Source organism: Ascaphus truei, chromosome 6 (assembly GCF_040206685.1).
Source record: "Ascaphus truei isolate aAscTru1 chromosome 6, aAscTru1.hap1, whole genome shotgun sequence".
NCBI lineage: Eukaryota > Metazoa > Chordata > Amphibia > Anura > Ascaphidae > Ascaphus > Ascaphus truei.
The window spans coordinates 114,863,647-114,872,779 of record NC_134488.1 but is presented as its reverse complement, the minus strand read 5'-3'; the positions used below and the strand labels follow the sequence as shown (position 1 = coordinate 114,872,779).

Genomic DNA, 9,133 nt, shown 5'->3' with positions numbered 1-9,133 from the left:
AGAACAGACTGGATTAAAAAGTGGCACATTTATAGAATACCCTCTTTATGTATATGTATTTATATTTGCTTTTTCCCATAAAATGTGCCTTATAGAAAACGCCCGAGCAAAGCCGGAGTGGTCGTGAAAGCTTCCAATTATATTTATTTGTACTTTTTTTTTTTTTTTTAAAGTTTGTTAATAAAATCAGCGTTTCTCAAGCGGGGCGCCATGTCATCTAAAAGGTGTGTTAGACTTACCTGTTGGAGTCACCATGGAAAGTCGTCTTTTGAAGTCGGGGTGTTTAAAAATCACTTAAAACTGAGTTGCACATACATACCGTAGTAAACACTATATTTACAATTGCCATTATAATGTAACAATTCGGCATTTTATTGTCACTTGTAACCGGTGTTATATCATGTATTATTTGTCATCGTAACTCTGTGCCCAGGACATACCTGAAAACGAGAGGTAACTCTCAATGTATTACTTCCTGGTAAAACATGTTATAAATAAAATAAAAAAATATAGGCACTTGAATGGTGACTAATTACTGTTGGAGTACTTTAAGGCTGAGTCCCCGCTGGCGCTGAGCGCGCTCATGCTTAGAGAGCGCTCCAAACATGAGCGCCGGGTGTCCTGCTTGTACGCGCGGGGGGTCGTTGCATGTAGTGGAGCGCGCGGGTAAGTAAAGTTTTTTTGTTTACCTTAGCGCCGATCGCGTGTGAGCGTGTGCCCGCGCACAATGCGTGAGCGGGGACTTATATAGATATATGTATGTAAGTTCCTGCCGCAAGCGCCGCCCGCTCAGCGCTAGCTAGCGGGGACTTAGCCTAATGATGACAAAAGAGGTGGAGATAATACATTGCACTTAAAAATGTATCTTTATTTTATTTTCTTAAACACAATATTTGTTTCGCTGACAAATTAAATGGATGGCATCCAGAAACACCTCCCCTCCTTAGCCTGGGTGGGCTAATGGATACAGCAGACCCCCAGACCTATGCTTTGTGTTATTATAGCCCTGGCAGCATGTCCCAGCAGGAACACTTCTGGGTTAAAGTCTCACCCACTGAGGTAGAAAAGCTTGTTTTTCCCCAAAGGCTGCAAAGGGGCCAGGAGAATGAATGAAGAGGAGGAAGAAGGGGTGCGGTGATTAAAGAAGGGGCTGGTATTGGGAGAAAGTCAAAAAAGGATTTGCTGCGCCGCATCCCAATGGGCCGCCCCTCTGTTAGCAAAGCATTCACTCCTCAGATAGAGGAGCACTTGGCACTGGGCACTTGGAGACACAGTAACTGATAACTTCAGCCCAGAAGGGAGTCCCCAGAACAAGTTACACAGGGCTGGCAACTTTCTCTCCTCATCACAGGACACAGTCACCAGCAGAAAGGTAAGGAAGGCAGCTTCACTCATCCCTTTGGTATTTCTCCGAAGCAGCTAAAACTACAGTCCCTAAAAGATCTCATCAGTAAGCAGGGGGCATCTCAAACTTCAACACCATGTTCACCCCGAAGATGGGTGCATTTTTAAAAAAAATCTCCTAGCTAAAATCACATTTATTTCATACTGCACAGGAGTGTTAATGGGGGACATGTGGGACGTTGTATGTATGTATTGTGATACTTTGCAAGCCCCTGGCACTTATACCATAGAGTAGTGAAGAGTTTCCTTTGTTCTCAGTTTCCCATGGGGAAGGCTGTGATTTAGGGGAATGTTGCCAGGCTCACTAGACGTTCTTCACACAATGATCCACCTAGCAGCATTGCATCCTCGTGGCCAGATTGGCTAAAAGGTGCGCTGGGCAGTGAACAAGGAAATGTCCTAAGGGGGTCAGGCTCTGCTCTGCAGGACCTTGTCCGAGCTGCCTGGTGAGCACACCGCTCGCGGGAGCTCACCGGACCCGGAGAGCCCTGCATATTAGGGTATGAAGCAGGGAGATGGGATGGAGCGGTATCCCCATGCTTAACAGTTTTAGAAAATCTGGAAAACAAGCGCAGGACCATTACTTTTAAGGCACTGCAACCACTAGGAGTCAGCAGCTTAATTCTGCATGCATGATCACAACCCATGGTGTAAACATGTAACAAATTAAACAACACACACAAATAACCTCCCCACACCCTCCTTTCCAAGATTGCCGTGCGGTACAGCAATAACTGCATTGAGTGCTTTACAAACAATTATGACTCATGCAGGTATTACAAATCTGAGAGAGCTGTACTGGCAGTGTAATAACTTAAGCACTGCATGCATTGGCTCCCTTCTCATTGTTTGCTTATTACTATATGCACTCATTACATGCTTATTATATGCACTCATTACATGCTTATTATATGCACTCATTACATGTTTATTATATGCACTCATTACATGCTTATTATATGCACTCATTACATGCTTATTATATGCACTCATTACAGTACTGTATGATGGATTCACCACCTGAAGCAAGGTGTGTATGTGGCTGGCACAAATTAAACACACACACGGTTATATTTTAAGTATCATTCCTTCTGGTGTGTGTGGGGGTGATAAGAACAATATGCTGGGGGAGGAATTAATTTCCATCATTCAGCTGCCTGAGGCAGAGAGAGTGAACTGAAGTCAGATGTGTTTTAATTAGAGTATGCATTGCAATCTGAACGCACACTACAGAATGTACCAATGATCAGCAGCCTGTGCACATTGTTTAATTGGTCGCTGGTTTTCATAATGCACAGCATTGCACAAGCTGCAGAGTATAGAGCCCCCCTCTCATAATGCACAGCATTGCACAAGCTGCAGAGTATAGAGCCCCCTCTCATAATGCGCAGCATTGCACAAGCTGCAGAGTATAGAGCCCCCTCTCATAATGCACAGCATTGCACAAGCTGCAGAGTATAGAGCCCCCTCTCATAATGCACAGTATTGCACAAGCTGCATAGTATAGAGCCCCCTCTCATAATGCGCAGCATTGCACAAGCTGCAGAGTATAGAGCCCCTTCTCATAATGCACAGCATTGCACAAGCTGCAGAGTATAGAGCCCCCCTCTCATAATGCACAGCATTGCACAAGCTGCAGAGTATAGAGCCCCCTCTCATAATGCACAGCATTGCACAAGCTGCAGAGTATAGAGCCCCTTCTCATAATGCACAGCATTGCACAAGCTGCAGAGTATAGAGCCCCCTCTCATAATGCGCAGCATTGCACAAGCTGCAGAGTATAGAGCCCCCCTCTCATAATGCACAGCATTGCACAAGCTGCAGAGTATAGAGTCCCCTCTCATAATGCACAGCATTGCACAAGCTGCAGAGTATAGAGCCCCCTTCTCATAATGCACAGCATTGCACAAGTTGCAGAGTATAGAGCCCCTTCTCATAATGCACAGCATTGCACAAGCTGCAGAGTATAGAGCCCCTTCTCATAATGCACAGCATTGCACAAGCTGCAGAGTATAGAGCCCCTTCTCATAATGCACAGCATTGCACAAGCTGCAGAGTATAGAGCCCCCTCTCATAATGCACAGCATTGCACAAGCTGCAGAGTATAGAGCCCCCCTCTCATAATGCACAGCATTGCACAAGCTGCAGAGTATAGAACCCCCTTCTCATAATGCACAGCATTGCACAAGCTGCAGAGTATAGAGCCCCTTCTCATAATGCACAGCATTGCACAAGCTGCAGAGTATAGAGTCCCCTTCTCATAATGCACAGCATTGCACAAGCTGCAGAGTATAGAGTCCCCTCTCATAATGCACAGCATTGCACAAGCTGCAGAGTATAGAGTCTCCCTCTCATAATGCACAGCATTGCACAAGCTGCAGAGTATAGAGTCTCCCTCTCATAATGCACAGCATTGCACAAGCTGCAGAGTATAGAGCCCCCTTCTCATAATGCACAGCATTGCACAAGCTGCAGAGTATAGAGTCTCCCTCTCATAATGCACAGCATTGCACAAGCTGCAGAGTATAGAGTCTCCCTCTCATAATGCACAGCATTGCACAAGCTGCAGAGTATAGAGCCCCCTTCTCATAATGCACAGCATTGCACAAGCTGCAGAGTATAGAGTCTCCCTCTCATAATGCACAGCATTGCACAAGCTGCAGAGTATAGAGCCCCCCTCTCATAATGCACAGCATTGCACAAGCAGCCGAGTATAGAGCCCCCTCTCATAATGCACAGCATTGCACAAGCTGCATAGTATAGAGCACCCTTCTCATATCGCACAGCATTGCACAAGCTGCAGAGTATAGAGTCCCCTCTCATAATGCACAGCATTGCACAAGCAGCCGAGTATAGAGCCCCCTCTCATAATGCACAGCATTGCACAAGCTGCATAGTATAGAGTCCCCCTCTCATAATGCACAGCATTGCACAAGCTGCATAGTATAGAGCCCCCTTCTCATAATGCACAGCATTGCACAAGCTGCAGAGTATAGAGCCCCCCTCTCATAATGCACAGTATTGCACAAGCTGCATAGTATAGAGCCCCCCTCTCATAATGCGCAGCATTGCACAAGCTGCAGAGTATAGAGCCCCCTTCTCATAATGCACAGCATTGCACAAGCTGCAGAGTATAGAGCCCCCCTCTCATAATGCACAGCATTGCACAAGCTGCAGAGTATAGAGTCCCCCTCTCATAATGCACAGCATTGCACAAGCTGCATAGTATAGAGTCCCCCTCTCATAATGCACAGCATTGCACAAGCTGCATAGTATAGAGTCCCCCTCTCATAATGCACAGCATTGCACAAGCTGCAGAGTATAGAGTCCCCCTCTCATAATGCACAGCATTGCACAAGCTGCAGAGTATAGAGTCCCCCTCTCATAATGCACAGCATTGCACAAGCTGCATAGTATAGAGTCCCGCTCTCATAATGCACAGCATTGCACAAGCTGCAGAGTATAGAGTCCCGCTCTCATAATGCACAGTATTGCACAAGCTGCAGAGTATAGAGCCCCTTCTCATAATGCACAGCATTGCACAAGCTGCATAGTATAGAGTCCCCCTCTCATAATGCACAGCATTGCACAAGCTGCAGAGTATAGAGTCCCCCTTCTCATAATGCACAGCATTGCACAAGCTGCAGAGTATAGAGTCCCCCTCTCATAATGCACAGCATTGCACACGCTGCAGAGTATAGAGTCCCCCTCTCATAATGCACAGCATTGCACAAGCTGCATAGTATAGTCCCCCTTCTCATAATGCACAGCATTGCACAAGCTGCATAGTATAGAGTCCCCCTCTCATAATGCACAGCATTGCACAAGCTGCATAGTATAGAGTCCCCCTCTCATAATGCACAGCATTGCACAAGCTGCAGAGTATAGAGTCCCCCTCTCATAATGCACAGCATTGCACAAGCTGCAGAGTATAGAGTCCCCCTCTCATAATGCACAGCATTGCACAAGCTGCAGAGTATAGAGCCCCCCTCTCATAATGCACAGCATTGCACAAGCTGCAGAGTATAGAGTCCCCCTCTCATAATGCGCCTCAGGGTTTTGCTTCCAGAGGTGCCTCCAGCGCATGTATTTGCATCAAAGAATTTAAGTGATCCTAGGCAAAAGATCTCAACACTTGTAGGGCTTTTTGGCATCAGTCTAGGACAGTGTTTTTCAACCAGGGTTCCTAAGAACGCTTGAGTTCCCCGGGCATCCCTAAAGGGTTTCTTGTAATTTCTAGGTAATTTTAAAATTGTACCAAATACAGAAGAATTTACAATGCATCTGATCTCAGACACGCTATTAGAGAGGGTTGGGGTTCCTTACAATGCATCTGATCTCAGACGCGCTATTAGAGAGGGTTGGGGTTCCTTACAATGCATCTGATCTCAGACGCGCTATAAGAGAGGGTTGGGGTTCCTTACAATGCATCTGATCTCAGACGCGCTATAAGAGAGGGTTGGGGTTCATTACAATGCATCTGATCTCAGACGTGCTATAAGAGAGGGTTGGGGGTTCCTCAGAATTTCACATAGGTTTCCTTAACCAAAAAAAGTTGGATACCCCTGGTCTAGGAACAGACGTACTGTATGAAGTAAAGCACGATGCTATAAAGCCAGTCAGAGGATAAGGGCTGAACAGTTTCCCCCTGCATGCAAAGCGCTCAGAAGTACAGCAGGTTCTCATTAGTGGGACCTCGCTATAATGAACGAACGAACAGGTTATGCGCGGGAAGGAAGGAGACTGCCTTTTACTCGCACACATTCACACAACTGTGAGCTACAAAGTGCATGTGCACACTGACAAGGGGATTTTTACACAATGTGCAAGATTTACCACTATACACAATTGGGCACATCTTATGTACAGAGCAGGAGGGCACGAGTTTTAGATTTGTGAACTTGGTGCAATTTACAGTCTGAAAAAGGGCAATCCCTCCAGGGACCAAAGTGAACTAATTCAAGGGCTCTCATCGGGGTAACGGATACCTCTTTTATTTGTTTTACCCAAATTTGACAATTTTTTATTTTAAATTAAGACTGGGGAGTCAGATTTCCTCTGGCTACCCCCTTGTGTGTGATGTTACAGGCTGTGCAAACACTTCATGAGTCTCCTTCCCCTGTCTAATAAGTGTCAATTTCACTTGATTCACAAAATCACTTGATTGACAAACACTGCCCTCTTCGGAGGCGCCTAAGAAATTCAACTGGCCGACTATGTGGGATTGCACCTTTAACAGTTAAAGTTGTTCTAAGGCTGAGTTCAGGGTGGATACAACTTGACGTGAGCGCACGATCGGCACACTGCAATGGTTTTAAACGAACCATGTCACATTGCAGCTTCTTGTGGCGGCAAAGTACAGTGTTGACGCTGCTTCATTTTGCAGCCATAACCGAAATTGATTTTTCGGGCTGCAGTCGCGTCACGTGAGGGGGTTCAGCGATCCAGCTCCGTGAAACGTTCGCCCCGCCCCCGCCCCGCCCCCAAACGCCGCGACCCAACTCCTGCAGCTAAGGCACAGATTGCTGGGCTGCAGGAGCACGCGGTGGAGGCGCGCACGGAAGCTTGCGTCCGTAGTATCCACCCTGAACTCAGCCTTAGAAGGGGACAGATTTGAAAGCTAGAAGGTAACCAGTTTGCTACATTGTGTATCTCTAATGAACTGTCTATTTTGTTTGCATATCTCCTGCCATAGGCTGAGCTTATAGTACTGGCTACAGCGAAGGCGACGCTAACCATGACATCACATGTCGCCATCGCTGTACCGAAAGTTGCACACTGGTGAGTGATGTCGCTGGTGGCAAGGGGTTATGTGATTGGCTGGTGCCAGTCACGTAGTGGACTCTTGCTGTGAACTACATTAAGTTGCTTTGTGGCTGCACGCCATCGCTGTTGCTAGTACTATAAACGCAGTCTAAGGCTACGGCCAGGGTGACGCTGAGTGCACATGCACGCTCAAACACACTACTACAATGTTTTAGTCCGGCGTGAGTGCGCACATGCCCGTGAGCTCACGGCGCTCAGCTGCCGGCAGAGACAAGTTAATTTGTTTCTGCCGCTCGCTGGCATGTCATGTAAGTAGTTCGCCCAATGAGGGCGAACCTGCAATGCGACATCATGGCCGCACCCCCCAACACGCACAAATAGCAAGACAGAAATCCCCCAAGAAAAATTAGCGCCAAGCTCGAGCGCCAGCGCATTCTCATTCACCCTGGCCGCAGCCTTATGCTAATATAAAGAAGAGGGAGGTCAAGCCACTTGGGATGCCCTTAAAAGGGGTCTAAAGTAAAGGAGAATAGCAAAAATGGGTGCTAAGGCTAATGGTCCGGTCAAGGAGTTACAGCCATAAGAATAAGGGTGTCAAGCACACCAAAAAATACAAATAAATGAGCAAAAAAAGGTAATTTAATGACTATAAAAAGTCAAGGATGCAGCCGTGACTTTTTATAATCATTAATTACCTTTGTTGCTACTGTAATGGATTTCTGGACCTTCCTGACCCACCCAATCTCACATTGGCCCCTGTGGTCTATCCAGTCTCCATTACATGGTCGTGTCTGGTGGTGCACCTGTTGGCAACAGGACTTCTGAGTCTCCCGCATGATGTTGTGTGGGGAATGTCAACCCAGACAGGCAGCTGAGGTAGTGTGCATGAGTCCTACCTACATACAGTGCAGCGCCTCCACCTCATAAGGATCTCTGCGTCCGCAAGGAGATGGTTCTGATGAAGAACGCCTCGGTGGTGCCTTCCTCTGTGGAGTAACCACCACCTGGTTTCCCTAACCTCCTCTGGTACCGCTACAGTGCCCTCACCTTCCTCTTGCTCTCCCCCTGAGGATATCCCTGAGGTACCGGTTGATCTTGAGTTGGACCCCAACCTTTTGGGCCTACTGGTGACCTTGACACTAATAGAGCTAGGGCAATCACTCGAACAGGATACCTGTTGCATATATCTTCCCCCACCCGACCCGTCATCCAACGTAAAACATTCCCCATAGTCCAAGTTCTCCCCAGTCCTTTCATCTGACGTGGCTCAGGACTCCCCAGACCACCCTTGGCTCGACTGTGACCCGTAAGCAACAGTGACAGGGGTAGGGGCTTTAACTATGGCCGGGGGTTGGGCATAAGGAAAGACAGCAGGCATCCGCGGGGCTACGACCCGCATCTCTCCACTACCTGGCCCGGTGCCATCGGACTGGCCTTCCGGTTCTTCCGTATCGCTGCTCCCAGGCTTCCGCAGGGCCTGCCAGCTTCTCCCGGATCCAGGCGATCGGGTACAGCTACTCGGTTGCGAGGACGCCGCCATCTTCCATCCGGCTCCGCTGTGCCCACCGGAAGTGATGTCATGGATCCCGCGGGACTTACCGCCGCCATCTTGCGTTGGGTTCCCAACCGGAACCTCTTCCTCCAGAACGACATCCGCTGCCGGAAGAGATGGTTCTGCTCTCCGCTCCGCTCGGGCCCGGACAAGTCCTTTCTCCGCCGTTGCCACCACCGGCGCCTGGGGAGGGTAAGGATGTCGCTTATTGCTCCATCGGCTCGGGATGGTTCCTTCTCCACCATCCGCGCTGGAAGTCACCACGGCTTTGGGACTCCGCCTCTCAGGTTGTTTCTGCACCGGCGACACGAGACTCTGCACCGCCGCGACACAGGTAAGTGCCGGTTCTTTCGCAGCACCGCTGTAGTGGTCCGCCGGTAGGCGCGTCACCACCGATGACGGGGTCGCTTG

At 48.3% G+C, this 9,133-nt stretch overlaps 1 protein-coding gene across 1 annotated transcript in view; it reads left to right on the top strand.

The window, feature by feature from the left end:
• The first annotated feature begins 1,212 nt into the window (after window positions 1–1,212).
• The window catches only part of LOC142497703 (alkaline phosphatase-like), a 49,608-nt gene continuing 41,687 nt past the window's right edge, over window positions 1,213–9,133 (top strand). The window contains exon 1 of the mRNA XM_075605872.1: window positions 1,213–1,372. The gene's annotated coding sequence lies outside the window, so the exon portion shown is untranslated. The remainder of the gene's footprint in view (window positions 1,373–9,133) is intronic.